Here is a 21,579-nt window from a genome sequence, read left to right as displayed (position 1 = left end):
GATTAAATTTTATCAATGCCATTACCAAGAGAACCTTATGCTGCATACGATTGTTTGATTTCGCATTTTACCACACATGGATGTTATACTTGTGCTTCTGGATTGTAGGGGTTACAAAGTGAATTGCCTTCTTCGTCCCATCAATATGAAGTGGTTCTTGGTGAGAGTTTTGTAAATTTGATGAATTATCTCCACGGATCCATACTTTTATTTGGAGGTGTATTAATGATCTTCTCCCAGTCAAGACTTCCCTTGCAAGGTTTTCAAAAAAGATCCTATCCGTGTTTTATGTGGTGATCATCAAGAAACTATGGATCATATTTTTCTCCATTGTCCTGAGTTGTGGGCCATTTGGTTCGGTTCTTGTGTAACAATGCACATTAACACTCATCCTTCTTGGTCTCTTTTACAATGGTTACAACTATGGTTGTCTTCAGTCCCTCTTACGCCAAGTGGCGATGTTAGCATCTTTACTAAATGTACTACTTTATTATGGCATTGTTGGAAGGCCAAGTGTAAGGTGGTTATTATGGATTCTAAAATATTAAACCCATCTTCAATGTTAACAACAGCCCATTCCCAAATTAATGAATTGACTTTGCTAAAATGCACAAAGTATTACTCAAGTGATTGTTACATCTTGGACACCACCCCATGAACCTTTCATAAAATCAATGTCGATGGGGCAGTGGGCCCTCTACGTTCTGGAATTGGTATTGCTGTTCGAGACCATTAGGGTCAGTTGGTTTGTGGAAGATCTGTTTGTGTTCCAAAAGCTAATTCTAAGGTGGCAGAAGCATTGGCTTTTAGAGATGGATTACAATTGGCTCAAGATTTATCTATTACTAGACCCTCAGTTAGAGGTTCCATGGCGGCTTCATACAATCATAGCCGATTGCAAGAGTCTTCTGTGTGGATTTCGACAAGCAACAAGTTCATATTTCTTACATCCCTCATACAGACAATAATTTTGGTTGTAATTTGTGTAGGACTCAAACTTGGTCCATCCCTTCATATTTCCTTTTGCCTATATATCTTTGCCATATGCTAATATATGTATTACATTAGATGGTCCCGACTTGATTTATAATATGCCTATTAAAGATGCAGATAGAGACTCAAAAGAAAGTTTTGGGAATCAAGGTCCTATTTCTTTTCATTGGTCAAAAGAAGTCTACATCAAGACTTTGAGAAACACAAGAAATACACAAATGGCCTTCATCTTCATTATTTTCAACCGTTAATCAATGGTTGTTCATGTCACTGAACAAAACATCAAGGAGAACTCAAATCCCTTGTATTTTTTTATTACTAAGTTCATTTTATAATTTATCTTCATATTTTATATTAATTAAATATACGAAATTTTAGTTGATAAAATTGAAAACAAATAATATACCAACAATGTTTGAGTGGAGAAGGGGGCAAATAACATCATTTTAAAATTATTCACGACCATTTCAATCATTGTCCAACATCTGAAATGCATTTGACCGTGTTCCACACTGGCCAATTTCTGACTGTTCTAGACCTTCACAATTCAGAAGTAGCATTTAGACACATTGTCAAACAGGATTTAAGTCCAGCAAGCAAGTTTTTAAAACTTCAGACTAGGGGTGCTTATTTTAGCCTGACATGGTAATTCTGACCTAGATCCTAAGTTTTATCTCTAGGCCCGACCCTACCCGAACTTGACCCAACCCATCATCACCTTTACCTTAAAACCCTGTTTCAGTATTATCAAATGCCAACATAGACTCTAATCTCATAATATAATCCCATGTAGAAAAGAAAACAGGGCTGCTTAAAACAAATAATTAAAGAACCATGGCATTAAAGAACCTAGCGTGATAACCAACTACACCACCCAGACATCTTCTATAAAAATTTTATGGACAAGATCTGAATGGAATTCAAATATAAATGAATAAAATTTAGATATACTACCTAAGCCCTATGGTGTTGTATATTGGAAAATGAACAAATAAATCAATTTTGTTAATTAATTGATACCTATCTAGTGGCTTAGTAGGTGTTATTGGCATTGGTGCCGGAAACATCGCACTATTTTCTAAGAAAAACTGTGCTGGGCATGTGGAGTTGTAAGTACCATTTTTAAAAAACGGTATTGTCACATAGGCATTTTTTGAGAAAACAACACTGGTTTTGTTGGTATTAGTACTGGAAGCAACTTTTTCAACATTGATCTTATTATCCAACATCCAAGATGATGCCACTCATTGCATCGTTGGTAGTGATACACCGTTTTCCCAAAAAATATTAAATTTGGAATTGCTCCAGACCATGCTTTCCTGACTTCCAATGCATGGTTTGGAGCAACGTTTTTGTTTTCCAAGAAAAAATTACCAAATGAGAAGGTGTTGCTTCTAGCACCGTTTTCTCTAACATGGCACTTCTATGGCACCGTTTTCTCAGAAAATGGCACTGGTGCCAAACATCGCTTTAGTTGGTGGAATCTATGATTTATTGTAGCAAAAATGTGGGGTCAAATCCCAATGCCACCGGAGTTAGAGGGTTCGGCTGTGTTTATGATCAACCTAGGCCTGACCCTAAAATTTTGGCTTAAGGCCCGAGCCCAGCCCAAGCCTGAGATCAAGCCCGATTTTCCCAACCCAAACCCAGTCCTCCATGTAATTTGATGCACTCAGGTTGGGCTCGGGTTGGACAATGAACTCACTCTAAAATTATACATATAAAAATGTATTTATGTACATATATATACTTATATTTATGTATGTATGTAAATATGTATGCAAAATACCTATACAAATGTTATATATACAAATATATATACATATATATAAATATGTATGCAACATTTACATATATACACATATATATGTATAAATGTATATAATTAGACTGGGCTCAAGCAGGGTTCGGACTACTTACGGGCTAGGCCCCAGCCCAACCCAAAAAATAAAAAGACCCAACTTCTTGGGCCCAAGTTGCACCCTAGGGATTGGGATGGGCTATCCCACCCCATTGTGTATCCCCATGGAGCAAAAAATAAGAAAAAAAAAGTGATACCTATCCTATTCCGGTTGCATTAATTACTTTTTTTAATTAAAAAGTTATTAGCCAAGACTTATGAACGAACATGTTTATGCAAAAAATGTTGTGTTATTTATAACAAATGAAATTGATGATAATTTAGGAATAAATTATTAACATGACTTTTACGATTTGGAAAGGATTTGTTTGGTATTTATGCCGTTTTTTAAAAACCGGTGCCATATCGGAAGCAGTTCGTCATGGCCATTTTTTTTCCGAAAAATGATTGTTTAGTTCATCTGTTTTTGAATAAACGCCGAAAAACGACAATGCCTCGTAAATCGAGATTTGGACTATACGAGAAACATTGAAATGCGCCATCGTTGCCCCAACGGCTCTATGACATGGCACCTATATGGATCCGACGTGGCATGAACTGAAAAACGATAATGTTTTGGGAGAAGTACAGATACATACGATGCAGAAGTACAGATACACACCTATATGGAGACCGGATCTGCTCCTCACAAAGGACGCCTCACACGCACATCCTACCAAGCATTGAGAACATCTCCCGTAGTTATTATTCACGGGAGATGTTACCAATGCAATGCATGGTGGCAGATCCCGTCTCCTGTGTATGGCATTGCGCTGAATCGCCAAGGGCTTACCGCTGTATCGCCGACAGCCGATTGCCGCTGTATCATCGAGGTTTTTTATTCTTCATTGCCGCCAACTGCCGCTATATCACCTGTGAATACCTGTTCATAAGTAGCAGTGGCCGGAATACCTGTTCGTAAGTAGCAGCGGCCAGAATACCTGTTCTCGGTCGACAGACGAACAGGTATTCAGACGAATAGCTGTATCACCAAGAACATGCTGTATTATCGCTGCGTGTTATATTGCTGTTCTTCATTAAACACGAACAGGTATTCACCGGTTCCGTCTCTTTTATTATACATGTATTCACATCTAAATCCCACCACTACCACCATCGTCTCCGCTATTGTTCGGTTCTGTCTTTTTCTCATTCTTCTTACATCCAAATTGCACAGGGGTTGAAAAATGGGTTAAAAGTGATGCACGCCTAACACTATATCACCTACATGCGCATTAAAAATAGTAAGGTTACGTTTGTTTGAAGTGTAAAAGCAAATTTATACCGAAGAAAATAACACCATCCGGTTTGATGAAAGTGTAAAATGGGAACCGGATGGTGGCCCCATTTACACTGATCACGTTTGAGAGATAAAGGTAAATTAAATGTTGCACTTTTGCAGGTGTTTGGATAACACCCCATCGAGGTAAAACTCCACTAATAAATAATGCCTAGGTGATGGACTGCAGATTGAAGTCTCAGATTAATAAAAAAAACACAGGTATGGGTAGCTCTGTTCCATGAGGGAGTTCAGGGTGATCAACCGACGACAGAGTGGTAGAAATGGTGAGATGTTGTAGGAAATATAGGAAGGAAGAAAAAAGAACAAAAAACCAGGAGGTTTTTTACTGGATTCAAGTGAGAATGAAGAGGAGGGACTCGCCACTGCAGCTCCCCTGCTTTTGTCAGAGAAGGAAATGAGTAATGGGTCATTGGCGAGAAGGAAGATGCAAAGGGAAGCGGAGAGAATAGGAGGAAGATAGCAAGAAAAAAACGGAGGAAAAAAAACAAAAAAAGCTCTTATCGCCACCGCTGTTGGTGCTTTGGAATGTTGAGGACGACGAACAGGACCATTATCAGAGTAGAAAAATGGCAAGAAATAAAAAATTGATGAGAACGATGAGAGCGGATCCGAGGAAAAAAGAAGAAAAAATGCGGACAGATCTGAGAACGATGCATCCGTTCCTCAGATCCGTGAAAAGGAGAAAAAAATAGGGGCAAATATGAGAACGATGCATCTCTTCCTTGGATTTGTTCATCAAATGGGAACAAAATGGTGCAGATATGAGACTGATGCATTCATTCCTCATATCTGCTCCTCCAGATTGGAAAAAATGATGAAAGACTGAAATTGCACCATTGCCAATAGAGAACAATACTGGTGATTGTTTGAACGTTGCAACGACTAGAGGTCTGAGGAGGGAGCTTTACACCGATGGGGAAGACGATGGAATTTTACATCGATTTTATCGATGATAAATTTCCACCGATTATCGATGTAAAACTTGGGCATGGTGGAGTTTTACGCTGGTTTACGATGTAAACCAACACCTCAAACAAACAGATGCAAACTCAAACCAGAATGTAAACTTTACATCGGTTCAAGTTTTCTCCTCAAACAAACGTGGCCTAAGAAAAATTCCCTTACCAAACAACATAAGGTGTTTATTTGTGTTGGGCATGGGTGTTTTGTTTTGGGAAATTGCGCTGCATCAGACTACACAGCCTGAAGCTCATTTCTTCAGAATCTGCTAGTTGCTTCAAAAGGCTAGCGCGCCTTGACTTGACTAAGCCCCGCGCCCTAAAAACACCTTCACTGGCTGGTCCCATGTAGCATGTAGGTGGAGTATAAAGTACAGAGATTTCAAAATGATGATGTAAAATCAATCTCACCGTTACTAAGGCTAATTTTATATAGGAATCCATAATTAAATTAAGGGTAAATTTTTTAATCCGATGCCAAGCCGAATCTGCTTACCAGCAAGGACAGATTGCAATATTTTCAAACCCACAAGTAGAAATGTCTGAGCCCGGGTTCGAACCGGAGACCTCTAGTGTGTGAGACTAGCGTGATAACCAACTACATCACCCAGACGTCCTTGCGTAAGTTAAAATAGAAAGAATTATGTGAAAATATAATTGAATTATTTGCATTTCCTGCGCCATTGTTAAAAAATGGCTAAATAGTTCGATAAATGAAGCCGTTAATAAAGAGTTCGTCAAATGCCTTGTTTATCTTCTTTTATTACTCCGTATATTATTTTCTTCTCTTACTTATTTTGATGCTGAATTCAGACAAAAACTCCTTTGTTTTCGGGAATGAATTTACTTGTTCTGACTTATTTCCTCGTTACCCGAGAACCAATTATGTAATCATATATTAGTACATGACAAAGATAATCTAAGACATTTTCTACATGTTTTCATAATTTCTCATTAATGGGTCGGATCTACCTGGTTCATTCAAATTTACCGTAGTGATTATAACAGTTCTCATTTCATGATTTTATCTCAATTAATAATTGGATTGGTTATAATTCTTATTTGTATCAAATCGATTCCGACCCAAAATTGATTATTTTATTAAATATATAATATTTTAATTTTTTATAAAAATCTAAATTTAATAAATAATAAATAAGATACCATTAATTAAGATGTTTAATTTATTAATATATAAATATTTAGTATTTTTCTTTTATTTTTATTAAAATTATGTTATCAAAATTTAAAAAGGATTTTAAGTCTATCATTTTGTCTCGATTAATAATGAGTTCATAGCTGATTGAATTACAAAATTGATCATGAACGAGAGAAAAAAAAAATCAAATTCTATTAACGTAAACAGCTTTAATTAATTAAAGAGATGAATTTCCATCGCCAGAAAGATTGAGAACTCTTCCACGAACGGTGAAGAAGAAGCAGAGGTATTAACGGTCCCAATACATTCATATCTCGTCGCCTGCGTTCAGCTTCCTTCTCCTCACGAAGCTCTCTCTCAAAACGTAACACCTGCTGCCGGTCCACACCCTCAACGTCAACTCGTGATCCGAACCTGTATCCAAATCCTTTATTTGTACCCGCGTGCCCGCCCCGTTATTCAACTCCTCCACTTGCTCTTCTTCTTCTTTCATGAATGGGAATATGTGAGCTTGAACCAATACCTTATTCAGCAATAAGTTCTATCGATATACCGAATTGATCATCGTTTTTGTTTAATCCTCGGGGTTGATCGTGGTAATAGCGGTTCATCCTTTCAATTGCAGCAGGGTCGACCCGGAATTCACTTTGATCTCCTCTTTCAGGGCGGTTGGGGCGTGGATTCATTCTTTCAGCTGCGGCAGCATGGCCGATGGGGAACATGATTTCTTCTCTTTTTCCTAATTTAGTCCTCATTTTCCATCCATACTTCTGTTTACTTCATTCAACGTAATCTTTAGGTCTAGTTTGTTTCCAACACAAATTCATTTGCAATGGTGAAAAACCTCTCAAGTTCCTCCCCATTCTCTCACAAAACCCTTCCCTTCTCTTTGCAATTTCCTTTCCTTCTCTGTATCGCTATCTAATCTAGAATTTCTGCTCACTATAAAATGATTTCTAAGGTTGTGCTAACCACTATAAAATGCCAAACTTATACTAACATGGGGGACAAAGCACATGAAATGGCACTTTTGACGCCACCTGCATATTCTTGTAGTTTGAAAATACTCAAAGACGTTAATGCAATTAAAATTCAACCTGATTTAGTTATAAAAATGTACATTCATGACTAGACCACTGTAGGCTCTCTGTGGTATGGCCAGTAGGTCTCAGGTGCACCCTGCTCTGTCCCCATCCCTGAATTCCTTGTAATGTGAACTATGTAATACCAAAAAAGAAAGACTAGACCACAGAGATTGGAATTGTTCAGGCATTAACTGAATAAAAGCTAGCAAATGGAAATAAATCAAGTATTCAACTCAACATGGCCATAAACCCAACTAAATGGAAACAAATAAAATGTATTGTTTAAATTGCTTCCAAAGCATTCATTTCTGTGCCAGTTTACTCTTACATGTATGTGATAATCTCAATCCTTATAGTCTTCTTTCTGTTTGAAGATCAGTAAGTCAATAATTAGCAGCTTAGTACTTATATTATTTGCCTCCATTCTCTTTCAAGCATGCTTTGAAAGGAATCCATTTCTTACTGTTATTTGCGTTCTTTTTCACCTTTTTGCCAGGCCTTACCTGCTGTAGTTTGTTTGGAATATTTCCATCCTTGATGTTTTCATACTTCATGCTGACAGTCTCTTCATTCTAATCAGTAAAACCATTAAGGCTGTCATTGGAGCATGGATGATTTTAGGGGTAGAAATGTAATTGAAATTCATTCCCATAGGAAGAGCTTATAAGAGATCTCTCCTAAATTGTTCGACGATCCCACTATCCATCGCAGAGTGAAATGAACCTAGTTAATTTGTTCATTTTCCTTACTGAAAGAGACTATAACAGGGATGATTCGAGTAACTAACTGAAGAACTAGAATAAATGTCAATGCAGATCCATTTTCCTTTTATCATTTCAGTTCAATGCCAGACTATATATTTGCTGTCCCATTTTAATTAGGTGTTCAATTTCTGATTCTGAAATCCTTAAAGAAATTAACTACAAGTATTTAATTAACTTTTCCTTGTTTGGAGAGAATGGAAATGAGTAGGAAAAAAGAAACTATTATGGTTCTGTTGCTTATAATATGCTAACACAGTGCCCTACAATTTCTGTTTAAATTCCATGCATCCACTTGAGACTCAGAACTTGCTTGGAATGGAAGAAACAGAAAATGCTGAGAAAAATTATTGTCCTTAATCCTCTATACCTTCTGCATCATCTAGCCAAGAAAATTATCTTCTTGATTCTGAAGTGGAAACTAAAACTTCTAATGAAAAATGTAGCAACTGACCAAAAGAATGCTGTTATGAAAGATCCTAAAATTTTAATTGTAAAAGATGCTTCTGATGGCCTGAAACTGGACCAGGATGGACTTCTTTCGATATAAAACCTAGGAAGTCTAAAGGGTAAAGGTTAAGCGAATGCTACCAGGTCCCTCAGAAGTTACTTCATTACCTTGTTCATTTTTTGAGAAAAGTGTTACTTTATTCAAAAGAAGGAAGAAGTACATGAGAAGATGTACAATAAAAAGACTTAAAAACTCTAACCGTTAAGAAGGAAAAGAGCTTTCACTAAACAGGTAATCCCTGTGAACACCAGCCTTTGCTAGGTCATCAGCTACAGTGTTTAGCTCCCTAGGTATCGAGCCCAAGTGTTTAGCTCCCTTGTTGATACTGCAGCACCATTTGAATCTATTAAAGAAGCTATTTCTAAATTTGGAGGAATTATCGAGAGAAAAGCCCATAGAATACAGACTTTTGAGGTATGGGGTTTCTCTCATTCTATTTGTCTGATTCAACCCAGGCATACGTTGGTTCAATTTAGACACTATTTTCAACATTCTCTTTCATGATTTCTGTGGCAGTTCTTTTGCATTGTTGCCTGAGAAACTTCAGTTGTTGTCATACTGGCGGATCTCATGTTCATGGTGCACCCTGTTCACCTTATATCTAAATGGTGAGTTGTATCTGCCGAAGACTTGCCTACTTTCTGAGTTAAAGAGAGCTGAACTTATCATAATATATAATATTGTTCAAATTTTGTTATCGCTATGCAGTTTGGCTTGGCTACGTTTTCTAATTAGATTTCAGCAACTATTTTCTGAATTAAGAGTAGTAGGGCAATGTATAGTAGTCATGAATTGCTAGTTGTGTATCATTTTGGGTTTTGATTGGGCTTTGTTTCCAGCATTTGTTGGATGCAATGTTAAAAATACCATTTATGGTTTTGTATTGTTTTACCCAAAAAGATTTGGAGTGGGAAAACAAAAAAAAAAAAAAAAAAAAAAACAGTGTGGCCTGCTATGTTAAAAAGTGGAGTCAATACCAATACAAAGTTTGGCATAGAGCCTACAAGGTTTTCCTTTTCTCTTTCCTTTGTTTTTTCTTGATAGATGAAAATCTTATTATTTTTGTTTCTAATTTTTCATCAGTACTGAGAAAAAAACAAGCTTCTTTGGTAATTGCTAGTTTTGGGTCAACTGGGTCCATGTGTTTGAAATTCGGGATGGAGATGTGTTCCTGATGGTTATAACAGGGGAATGCAGAGAAGGGTAATTGCTAGTTTCTTGTCCTTTTCTCTCTCTCTGATAAAATGCCTTGCCTTCTCTATTTCATTTGGTTGTATTAGGTCTTAGAAAAATAAATGCTTTTTCTTTTCTTTGAAATTTTTAGAGAAGATTGCCATTTTATCACGTTCTCTACTTCAATTCATTTTCTCATGTTTTCCAATAAAATGCCACATCCCAAGCTTAACTTTCACTTAGGATACATAATTACCTTGTTTTTTATTTCTCTGGCTTTTTCTTTTTTCTTCAGCCTCAATCTTTTACTTCTCCTCCAAGAGCTTGATCTTTTCCTTCTCCATGTAAGAAATCTGTCTTCACCATCTCTGTATAATAGTCAGGAAGCCAGAGAAAAGGGAGCCTCATCAATTGCAATATATCGAAGGTCTGCCTAGTTCCTTCTTTTGCTTGGGTGTAGAAAGAGAGCTCATGTTCCAAGTTATCGTTCACATCAACCTCTTGCTCTTGACCAATATCAATAGATTGCTTCCGGATCCATTCTGCATTACCAAGCCAACTTATATCACCTACCTTCCTTAGGAGACCATCCCTTTTTTTGATAAATGTGGGAGGCCAACCCTATTGTATATGGACTTATTAGAAGGCTTAGTCAACCTCACATACTCCTCTTCCGATTCTGATTCGGATTCAAATGCTTCACGATCAACATCTCTCATTCCATCTTCCTCCATTGTATCCCCAATGAACATTGTTGGTTTTTTATCGAGTAAAGCCACTTCTATTTTGATTAGGAACCTATTGGACAAAAAAAAAAAAAACACAAAGGAGTGTAGCTGTACAGTAAGGGACGAAAGGGGCAATATTTGCTGGACTTTTAGTGGCCCAATCGGTTGGGCTGACTCCACAAAAGCTGAAGTGATGGCTGCTCTCACCGGAATCAGGATAATTAAGAATTTGGGTATTCAGAATTTGATCATTGCAGGTGATTCAGCAAATACAATAAAATGGTTTAGAGACAAAAAAGGGAGCCCTTGGAGACTTTATCACTATCTGACTGAAGCTTGGGATGCTTTGGATGGATTGAATGTTAACTTAGTTTGGATTCCTAGGGAATACAATCATACTGCAGATGGCCTAGCTAAATTTGGTGTGTATTTGGAGCATCTGTATAGCGACAAGCTTCCTCCTTTGTAACTTGCAGGGGTTCCCCCCCTGTTTTGTATATGTCCTCTTGTTCACCATTTATTCTCAATAAATCTTGGTTAAATTTTCTCAACAAAAACAAAACTGAAAATGCATTAAACATCACTTTAAAATATACATCATTAGCTCTCTGTTTAAGTGTTTATTAAGGAAATGGAATGGCAATGCCTTTCCTCCATGAGCAACTGAAATAACTAGGATGGATCATGTCAGAAACAGCAACCACCAAATAAGCTAATCATCCAATTAATTATTTTCTTTTAAAATAGCAAAAATTAGAAGTTTAGTCAACCGGATATTCATGAACATCCAACCATTGTGATTTTGTGTTAATGTCTAGGAAATAGGAATGAAATGCCCTATAAGTTGCAGCCATAGATTGATAATACAGAATCTATGAATAAAGATTACAAAAAAGCACCAACCATAGCATACCTTCTAATTACATAATGGTCAATTTGTTAGACTCCCATAAAAATTAGAGTACAACCCACCAAAGGCTGGGTGCTTTGCAACCACAGACTAACATGTTAAAATTCATACCATACCATTGCCAAATCTTCAAATCCGAGAAGAAAAGCTCCAGAAACAAAATTCTGGAAATTGAAACAAATAAGAAATTCCATAAATGCATTTTACTATTTCATGACATTATACTGTATGCACACAAAAATGGTTAAAACACAAACAAGAAAACCATTTCATCCCTTCTCTTGGGACATGGCCAATCCTAAGATAAAACTGTTACTCTCTTCTTGGATTTTGGTACAGTTTTACCCACCTTTTTCCTTTTTCATTACCATTACTATTACAACCAAAGAGTCGGACGACCATGGCACACCTGTGAGAGGTACAAAAGAGGGGAGAAAAAAAGAATCTTCTTATCCTGTGCACCCATCCACCTCCATACATCCCCTTCCCCAATTCAATGGTCTTCCCAAAGTTTATGGTCCAATTCCCTGCTTCTGTTTATCCCAAGGGACTCTAGTGTTTATTGTTTGTTAATAGTCGAATGATGGATGTTCAATGCATGTTGTAGCCCTCTTGGCTATTCTTTACAATTTGGGCTAATCTGCTTGGACTTGGGCTCCGAATGAGAAGTGTGGAAAACCAATTTTCAGTGGTGGGTTGCATTGCCGAACTACTTAGCAGATCTATGCATTTGTCAATATGAGTTCTATTTCTATCTCTCTCTCTCTCTCTCTATGGTTCTTGTTTTTCCTTGCTGTAATAATTCGTCACTTACTATATATCTGTGGCTGTTTTTTTTCAGAGGAGGAGATTGTCTTTTTAGGGGTTCGATTCCATTCCTTTAAACAGGAAAAGAAAGGTCTGCTATGTTTGTGTGTGGATATATAAACATATTAATATGGTTTGAGTTTAGGCACTGTTGGGTGTTGGGTAAGCTAGTTACTCGGGAAACACTTAGCCAGGTAAATGCATTTTAGCCATAAAAATCCATTACTACAAAGAATGTTTTTGTCCCATCCAAGTGTTGGTAATTTTCCCACAGGTGGGAAAATTATTTATCCACCTGAGAGACAAGAAAATAAGTTTTCCTTAATCCCCACACAAATCTAAAAAAAGAATATGGATTTCTTGGTCAACGAGATCAACTTTCCCCCCTCTCAAGTTGATGGTGTTGAGAATAAGCACCACGAAAGGGGATACAAGAGAAGACCCGAAGACCATGCTTGTCCCATTAAAATCCAAGTTTGATGGTGTTGAGAAGATGATGAACAGTAATATCCACCTGCATTCTCAATTAGACTGTTCAAGGGCCAGGCTTTGGGCCCAACTTTACACTGTCTTGGGCTCAGGCTTCGGTTTGGACCCATTACAATTTTGACAAAAGTAAAACCCGAGCCTGGCCTATTACAATTTTGTCAGAAAACAATTACTTTTTGTCCCACTCACTATTTTTACAATATATTTCGAAACATATCCAACCTTGTAAATTTAAAAAACTTTAGTTTTTTAAAAAGCCCCATGTATATAATATACATGTATAAAATAAATTTATTTGCATATAAATTCATATACATCTTATATGTCATCTAATATAAAATATTATATGTATGCAATATTTTATTTATAAAATACATAGACCTCAATCAACCCAGATATTCCTTATTTCCTTACATCACACCCTATTTCAGTATTATCAAACGCCTGTAATTCGGACCAACCTCTTTCTTTCTTCCTTTCTCCGACTACTATCAGATTATCAAACGCCACAGCAGTCTCTAACCCAGCCAGCAAGAACAGAAAATGGGGTTGCTTAAAAGTTAAAACAAATAATTAAAATAAAAAACAAGAAAATACATTGTACTAGATTTATTATACACCAAGTGTCTGAGCCCGGGTTCGAACCGGGGACCTCTAGTGTGTGAGACTAGCGTGATAACCAACTACACCACCCAGACAACTTTGTTTAGTTTGAAATAGAATCAATTACCAAGTATTATTTGCTAAGATTTAGTTCAATGAAAAAGTAGATCCTATTGACCAACAATCCATTTTCATTTTTTCAATAAATCGTGGGTTTCACGATAAATGATTTTTTCCAGGGTACAAGTGATATCTATCTGGCAGGTGGGTAATGGGTCCACAATAAATGATTGTTTCTTGAGTATATTAGTTAAGGGTGCAAGTCGAATAAGTTGGGCTGGGTTTATGGTCAATATTGGCCTGAGTGGAGTTGACTGGGCCAGGTTTGGATTTTCTGAGGGTTAGGCCCGAGTATGTCCCGAAATATTAAAGCCCGACTTTTTGGGCCCGAGGACAAAAAATCCAAGCTCGGTCATGTAAAATTTTGTGTTGGGTCGGTATGGGCTCAGGCTGGGCCCGCCCAAATACATAGACTTCGAATCAAGTCCGGCCCAACGCAGATATTCCTTATTGTCAAACGCCTGTATTTCCAGCCAACCTCTTTCTTCCTTCCTTTCTCCGACTACTATGAGATTATAAAACGCCACAGCAGTCTCTAACCCAGCCAGCAAGAACAGAAAATAGGGTCGCTTAAAAGTTAAAACAAATAATTAAAATCAATACTTAAGAAATATGTTGTGTTTAACCCGGTTCGAACCGGGAACCTCTAGTGTGTGAGACTAGCGTGATAACCAACTACACCACCCAGACATCTATATCTAATTTAAAATAGAAACGATTACCAAGTATTATTTGCCAAGATGTACTTCAATGGAAAAGTAGATTCTGTTTACCAATAATCCATTTTCATTTTTTCAGTAAATCATGGGTTCACGACAAATGATTTTTTCCAGGGTACAAGTGATATATGACGGGTGGGTAATGGGTCCACAATAAATGATTTTTTCTCGAGTACTAGCGGGAGGGGCCATGCTTCGTAGGGACTGGATTTGAATTGTAACATTGCTATTTACTATATCAAAAAGGACAATGGTTTCTTAATAAGAAACTTATAATTATAAGTACTCAAGTCTTGAAACACATATAAAGATTTAAAAGAGATCGTCATGTGCTCGTTTTTTAAATATTGTTTCAGTAAAGCATCTCATATAAAAGAACACGATCATACAGTGATAGTTCTGAGTTCTACTTCATAGTTGTCCTTTGTTTCACATCGAGAACTCCTAGTTGACTCAGATGGTAGGACCGTTCGGCATAGGAACCGTCCAAGCAATCAATTCCATTTTACCCCAAACCTAGTCTCTGGCTAGAAATTGTTGAATCAGTTAACAACCCGTTGACCCGAACAGTTGAACCGTCGACCTATTCAATGGTTTTTGGCCATTTTTATTTGTAATTATTTTTTATTTTTTAATTTTTGTTGTTAGAACAGGCCATTTGTTTGAATCGGACGGTCAAACCGTTGACTTGGAAACCAGTGGCCATAACAATTCTGTTTCTGTGTCATTTTTTCTAAATATTGATAATTAGACGAAATAACTTTGTAGTCATAGTCATGGGAAGGATGGACATGGCAAGGGATTCCAAAACCTTGAAAGATAAATCCAAAGTGACCTTAAACATAGAAAAAAAAAATGGTGGTAAATCCACCAAACTGGAAAAACCAAGGAAAAAAAATCAGAAAATCAAGTCCAAAGTTTCGCTTTGAGATGTAACTAAACATATATGCAATCAAAGAAAGAGACAAAGCATACCATCTTATAAGAAAATAAAAAAACATTTCATAAGAAAACCCAAAGAAAAAAACAAAAGGGAAGAAATGAAATGGTGGTAAACCCTAGACCGTTTTGGAGGATCTTGAAGAAGAAGACCAAATACAAAAAAAAATAATAAAAGCAGAAAATGGAAAAAAGGAACATACCGCACACGTTCGAATAAAGCCCACGGTAGAAGAAACCTTTGAATAGTGAAAATCTAAAAGAATAAAAAACCATGGTTTTCGAACCGTTGTTGACCCGGATGGGTGGACATTTCGGCCCAAGAAAACCGTTGCATAAGAAACCATTGCAAAAGAAAACCATCGATTTCGTTTTACCCCAATCCTGTCCCTGGCAAAAAACCGTTGAATTGATTAACAACCCATTGACCTGGGCGGTCGACCCGTTGAACCGTTCAATGGTTTTTGGTCGTTTTTCTATTTTTTTTTAATTAGGAATCGTCTAGGCAACTGGTTCCGTTTTATTCCAATCCTGTTCCCTGGCAAAAAACCATTGAATTAGTCAACGACCCATTGATTTGGGCAGTCGAACTGTCAACCCATTGACCCATTTAATGTTTATTGGCCATTTTTTATTTTTATAATTTTTGTTGTCAGAACGGGCCGTCCATTCAAACCGAACGGTCGAACTGTCGACCGTTGGCCAAAACGATTCCATTTTCGAGTCATATGAGTCACACACTCGAATGACATAACAAGAATGATTATGCTTAATGGACCTCACACACTTAATTTTTTTACTTGTAATTTTTGTTGTCAGAACAAGTCGTCCGCTCGAATTGGACAATCAAATTGTCATTTTTTTATTTTTTTTAATTGGGAACCATCCAGGCAACAGGATCCGTTTTACCCCAATCCCGGTCCCTGGCCAAAAATCATTGAATCGGTCAACGACCCATTGACCTGAGCAGTCGAACCGTTGACCCGTTCAATGGTTTTTGGCTGTTTATTATTATTTTTTTTAATTTTTGCTGTCAAAACAGGTCGTCCATTTGAACTGGACGGTCGAACCGTCGACCCGAAAACCGGTGACCAAAACAGTTCCATTTTTGGGTCGCATGAATCACACAGTCAAATGACATAACACGTATGATACTACTTAATGGACCTCATACACTCAATTTTTTGCTTGTAATTTTTGTTGTCAAAATGGGCCTTCCTTTCGAACCAGACGATCAAACTATCAACCTGAAAACCGGTGACCCAAAAATGGGTTGTCCGTTAGAAATTAGACCATCGAACCATTGACCCAAAAACCAATGGCAGATAAGATATATAAGATTCCTTTTCCTTATGTTGTTTCTTGTAATTTGAGAATTTTCAATGAAGAATCTTATATATATATATATATATATATATATATATATATATATATATATATATATGTATATGTATATGTATGTATGTATGCAAAATTTACATATCTATACTACTTTAAAAAGTACGAATAGCCTTAAGAATATTTCTGGAATTTTCTAAGGACAAAATTTACCCCTCTATATTTAAATTTATTGATAAAAAATGAGGGCAAATAAGGTAATCGGTTCTTAATATTAAATGAGTTGAAAAGAGGTAATTTAAAGATATTCAATGCATTTAGTTCTCTCCCATTAAATCCAACATTTAAGTTATTAACTTGCATTCATGTTCATTGAATCATATATTTAAGTCATTTTTATTTTTTCTCATCATTAAGTTCTATTAATTAAATCCATACTTAATAAATTATAACTCCAATAACATAAAAACTTATGCTTTTAAAATTTACCTAGAAAAAATAGTGTTTTCGTCTAACTGGTGGTAAGAAATTAAATCATTTTGGGTCAACTGGGTTAATTCATGTTGCCACGATTAAATAATAAAATTAAAAAATAGATAAAATAAAAAATAGAAATTAAAAAAATAGGAAACATTTTCAACATATATATTAAACAATAATAAGTATGATAAATAAGAAATGTTTTTATTAATGTTGAAAATGGAATGTAAAATTTAAAACCAATTGAAAATAAAAATACTTTTCTATTCTTTCTCATTAAATCCTATATTTAAGATATATTTTTTTCATCATTAAATTCTTGTAATTAAATTCACAATATTAATTTTAATAGTATAGAAATAAATATTTTGAAAAGTAATTTGAAAACAAAACCATTTTCTTCCCTCCCGGTGGTGGGCAAACAATTCGACCATTTGGGGTCAAATGGATTAATAAATAATGCCATGATTAAATAATAAAAAATTAAAATAAATAACTATGAAATGTAAGAAGTATTTTTATTAATGATAAAAATGGAATGCCAAGTTCAAAATCTACCTATAAATTAAATGATGTCACAGTCAAATAATAATTTTTTTAATAATAGAAAATTCAAAGAATCACAAAAATAAAATAAAAAATACAGAAAATTTTGGGCACATATCTAATGTTATATATTTATAAAAATAAATAAAATATTGGGTACATTTCTAATATTTTACATTCATTATATTTAACAAAAAAATTATACATAAGAAATAATTTTATCAATGATGGAAATGTAATACAAAATTTAATGTTAACCTAGAAATCAAACAATTTTTATTTTTAGATGGTGGGTTAGTGGTTTGAGTAAAATGATACCATAGACAAACAAAAATAAAGTGTATAAGTAAAAAATATTTTATATAATATAAATGAAATATATAATTTAAAGGGAAAATTATAGTCAAAGTTGGTTGTACATTTAAAATTAGGTTGCGGGTTGGTCCAGAAACCAATAAAACTCTGACAACCGACTCTATATTTCTAATTATAAAAACCCACGCCATGTCATCAGAGGCTTATGTGGTTCTTGCCAACATGAGACTCTTATTCCATGTTGAACGCAACAAAAAACCTATCAAAAATAGGTTTTCAGTTTCTCTCCCACTCCCTCTGTCTCTCCCATTCTCTCAGCTTCAATCTGTAGCCAAATCAAACCTCTCTCTCTCTCTCTCTATATATATATATATAGTTCTCCCTCTATCTTTCTCATTCTTCTCCCTCACTCTCCCTCTCGGTCAATATCTCATTCTCTCTCAATCCATATCATTCTCTAGTTGGTGTAAATTTCATTGCCAAGAGTTTCTTGTGAACTTTTATCAAATTGGTGTAATAATTTTTGAACCATACCAAGTTGGTCTCATGTTCTTTTATACAATCCGATTAATACCATATAAGTGTGTAAGAAAATAAAATAATGTGAGAGAGAGAGCAGGAGAGAAACCGAGGGAGAACGATAGAAATTAAGGGAGAAGGAGAGATCGACTAAGAAAGAGAATGTGAGAAATTGAGGGAGAACGATAGGTAGAGAGAGAGAATGAGAGAAATTGATATAGAGAACGTAAATAGAGAAAACAAAAACCATTTTTATTTATTTTCAAATCACATAGTCGTTGAACAAATAAAGATGACTATGAGTGAGAGAGTGTGAGGGGAGAGAGAGAGAGAGAGAGAGAGACTAAAATCTTTTTTTTTTTTTAATTTCCAATCACCTAACATTTAAGGACGATTTCAATATAAGCTTTTTGTTGTGTCCAATATGGATTAAGAGTCCCATGTTGGAAACAACCACATAACCCTCCGATGATATGGTAGGGTTTTTATAATTTGAAATGTAGAGCCAGTTGTTAGAGTTTTGTCGGTTTATGAACCAACGTGTAGCCTAATTTTAAATGTACAGCCGGCTCCTACTATAATTTTCCCTAATTTAAAACTAATTCAAAAGTAATGATGTTTTCTTATCTAGATGGTGGGTCAATGATCCTTTTCAAAGAAACCCATGATGTCATAATTGAATAATAAATATTTAAGTTTATTTTTATTCATATTGTTACTTTTGTTAATTTTCAATTTCTATCTTAAATATGACATATCTAAAATTCAAGTAATTAATATGAAGAAAAATTTCTCACGTGCAATGCATGTGCTTAATTACTAGTATACATATGTATGTGTATAGTTGGGTTGGGTTCATACTATCTGAGTTCTAGGCCCGGGCCTTGCCCAAAAAATTAAAAAGCCCAACTTCTTAGGCCCAACCCTACCCGAGAACCAAAAATCCAAGCCCGATTGTGCAAAATTTCATGTAGGGCCGGTTCGGGCTTGGGTTGGATCCACCCAAATTGACCCATAGTATAAGTGATACCCATCTCCGAAGTGGATATAACTTCACCATATCGGAGAAAGTTAACAATATATGATAGGACTATAAGAATATAAGGAAAACTTGGAGATATTTTAAAAATTAATATTAAATTTATTGATATTTTAGTAATTTACCATCGGGTTTGGGGAATTATATGCAAACCCCGTCCCATCCCCGTCCTTGATTCGAAGCAAAAACATTTTCCCTATCCCTATTTAAAATTCGAGAAAACTTGCCCTGTTTGGGGTGGGGTAGGGTAGGGCCCTAGTTTTACACAGAAAATTGTGATCCTTACAATTCTAATAATTTTCTATAACTAATTAACTAACAATAAATTACAAAATTTTATGGTAATTTCCAAAAAAATAATGAAATTGTTATTGATTAGCAAAAATGTATAGTAAATTAGTTATTTACAATAAAAATAAATTCAAGTGAATTAATGTAAATTATTTACTTTTTAAACCTAAATTATTTACTATTAATCAAAGTGATGTAATTAAAGTAAACTAATGTAATTATGGTAAACTACATTAATTTTAATTATAAGTAAATCATCTGTTGTTAATTAATGTAAACCAAGTATGGTTGAAGTCAACTAAGTGGTCTAGACAGGTGTGGATAGATTTAATAATTTTCCTAAATTATTTCATAATTATTTATTAAAATAATAAAATGGATTGTTATTTAAATAAATATGAAACAATTTTTGATAGATTAATTTTCTAATTTAATTTTCCTAAGATTTCAGACTATTATTTAAATAGTTTTAGAAAATATTTTTTCATAGCTTAATTTTCTAATTTTTTTAATTTTTATTTATTTAAAAATTAAGGGTTAGTTAAAGAGTTTCCCGGAATTACTTGATAATTGTTAACTATAATTGTTGATTTTATAGAAATTAGTAAATTATGCAAATTAGTAATATCTTTTAGGGGTATTTGTGATTTACTCCACCCTTGGGAAATCCTAGCTCCACCTAGGGGTGTACTAAATCATGCCCGTGGATTGATGCCAAATTCACGGGTAGGATGTGGTTTATAGGGGGGAGGGGGGGCTACTAGTAGACTAGGAGGGGGTTGCAAAAAAGATTCCAGAGGGGGAGTGCAGTCCAAAAATCCCTATCTTTTATGAATAAATAGTTGTTGTAAAAATTTAATGAAAATTAATAAATTACAATGATTAATGTAAATTACATTAAACATTAAAAATTTGAACATTTATTAATTAACAAATGGTTAGTTTTCAGAAATGGTTGATCAGTTTCGAATGTCCAACTCCCTAACCCAACCAGATCAGTTTGGCTAGCCAAACAATCTCCAACTGAACTGAATTGCTTAGTGAACACCATGGTTTTCAAAACTAGACCAGACCGGAAAAACCGAGAACCAATCAGGTGACTAGTTCTGTTTTCCCCAAAAATCAGATTTCCCCCCAAAACCGTTGATTTTGGTCAGCGAACCGCTGAATCGGGCGGTTAACCGTTCGAACGGTTTTGATCATTTTTTTATTTTTTGCCAGAACAGGTCGATTGTTCAGTTTGAACGGTTGGACCATTCAACCTGGTAACCGGACCCCTGACCGGTTCGGTCACTAGGTCGGTTTTAAAAACTATGGTGAACACTCCTAATTTAAGCTAAATTAATAGTCTAATCTCTAACAAATAACAATAATTTAATCTCAAATATTTATTGAAAATTTATAGCGAAAATACACAACTGCTGAAAATATATTTATAATGAAAATACAATAAATAACTAATAAAAAGCTTTAATACTTCTAAGTTATTTAATCTACTCCCACTATTTTAATAATATTTATTTATATTTTATATTCTTATTAAAGTTACTACAGAATTATGTTATTTAATATATTTCTTTGTTTTTAAATAGTGTTTAAAATATGATTTAGTATTCAATTTCTTATATTGAAACATTTAAAATTTATTTAAAATAGTATATAAAACATAAATAATTGTTAAATAATAGTATATAAAACATAAATAATACCCTACCCCATCCCGAACAGGGCAAATTTTCTCGAACCTTAAATAAGGATGGGGAAGAGATAGGGTAGGGATGGGGAAAATATTTTTGCTCCAAATCAGGGACAAGGTTTGCATATAATTCCCCAAATCTGATGGTAAATTAGTAAAATATTAGTAGCTTTAATATCGACTTTTAAAATATCAC

At 35.0% G+C, this 21,579-nt stretch overlaps 2 non-coding genes and 1 pseudogene across 2 annotated transcripts; all 3 read right to left on the bottom strand.

Moving 5' to 3' along the window:
• Positions 1-1,460: 1,460 nt before the first annotated feature.
• Positions 1,461-10,808, bottom strand: LOC148800851 (putative rRNA-processing protein EBP2 homolog; annotated as a pseudogene).
• Positions 5,695-5,768, bottom strand: TRNAV-CAC (transfer RNA valine (anticodon CAC)). Its single transcript has one exon. It is a non-coding gene; the product is annotated as a tRNA-Val (tRNA).
• A 2,594-nt stretch (positions 10,809-13,402) lies between the features above and the next one.
• TRNAV-CAC (transfer RNA valine (anticodon CAC)) lies at positions 13,403-13,476 on the bottom strand. Its single transcript has one exon. It is a non-coding gene; the product is annotated as a tRNA-Val (tRNA).
• Between the last annotated feature and the right edge of the window lie 8,103 nt (positions 13,477-21,579).

Source organism: Nelumbo nucifera, chromosome 4, assembly GCF_055504915.1.
Source record: "Nelumbo nucifera cultivar China Antique chromosome 4, China Antique-T2T, whole genome shotgun sequence".
NCBI lineage: Eukaryota > Viridiplantae > Streptophyta > Magnoliopsida > Proteales > Nelumbonaceae > Nelumbo > Nelumbo nucifera.
This window is presented reverse-complemented; position numbering and strand designations above follow the sequence as displayed.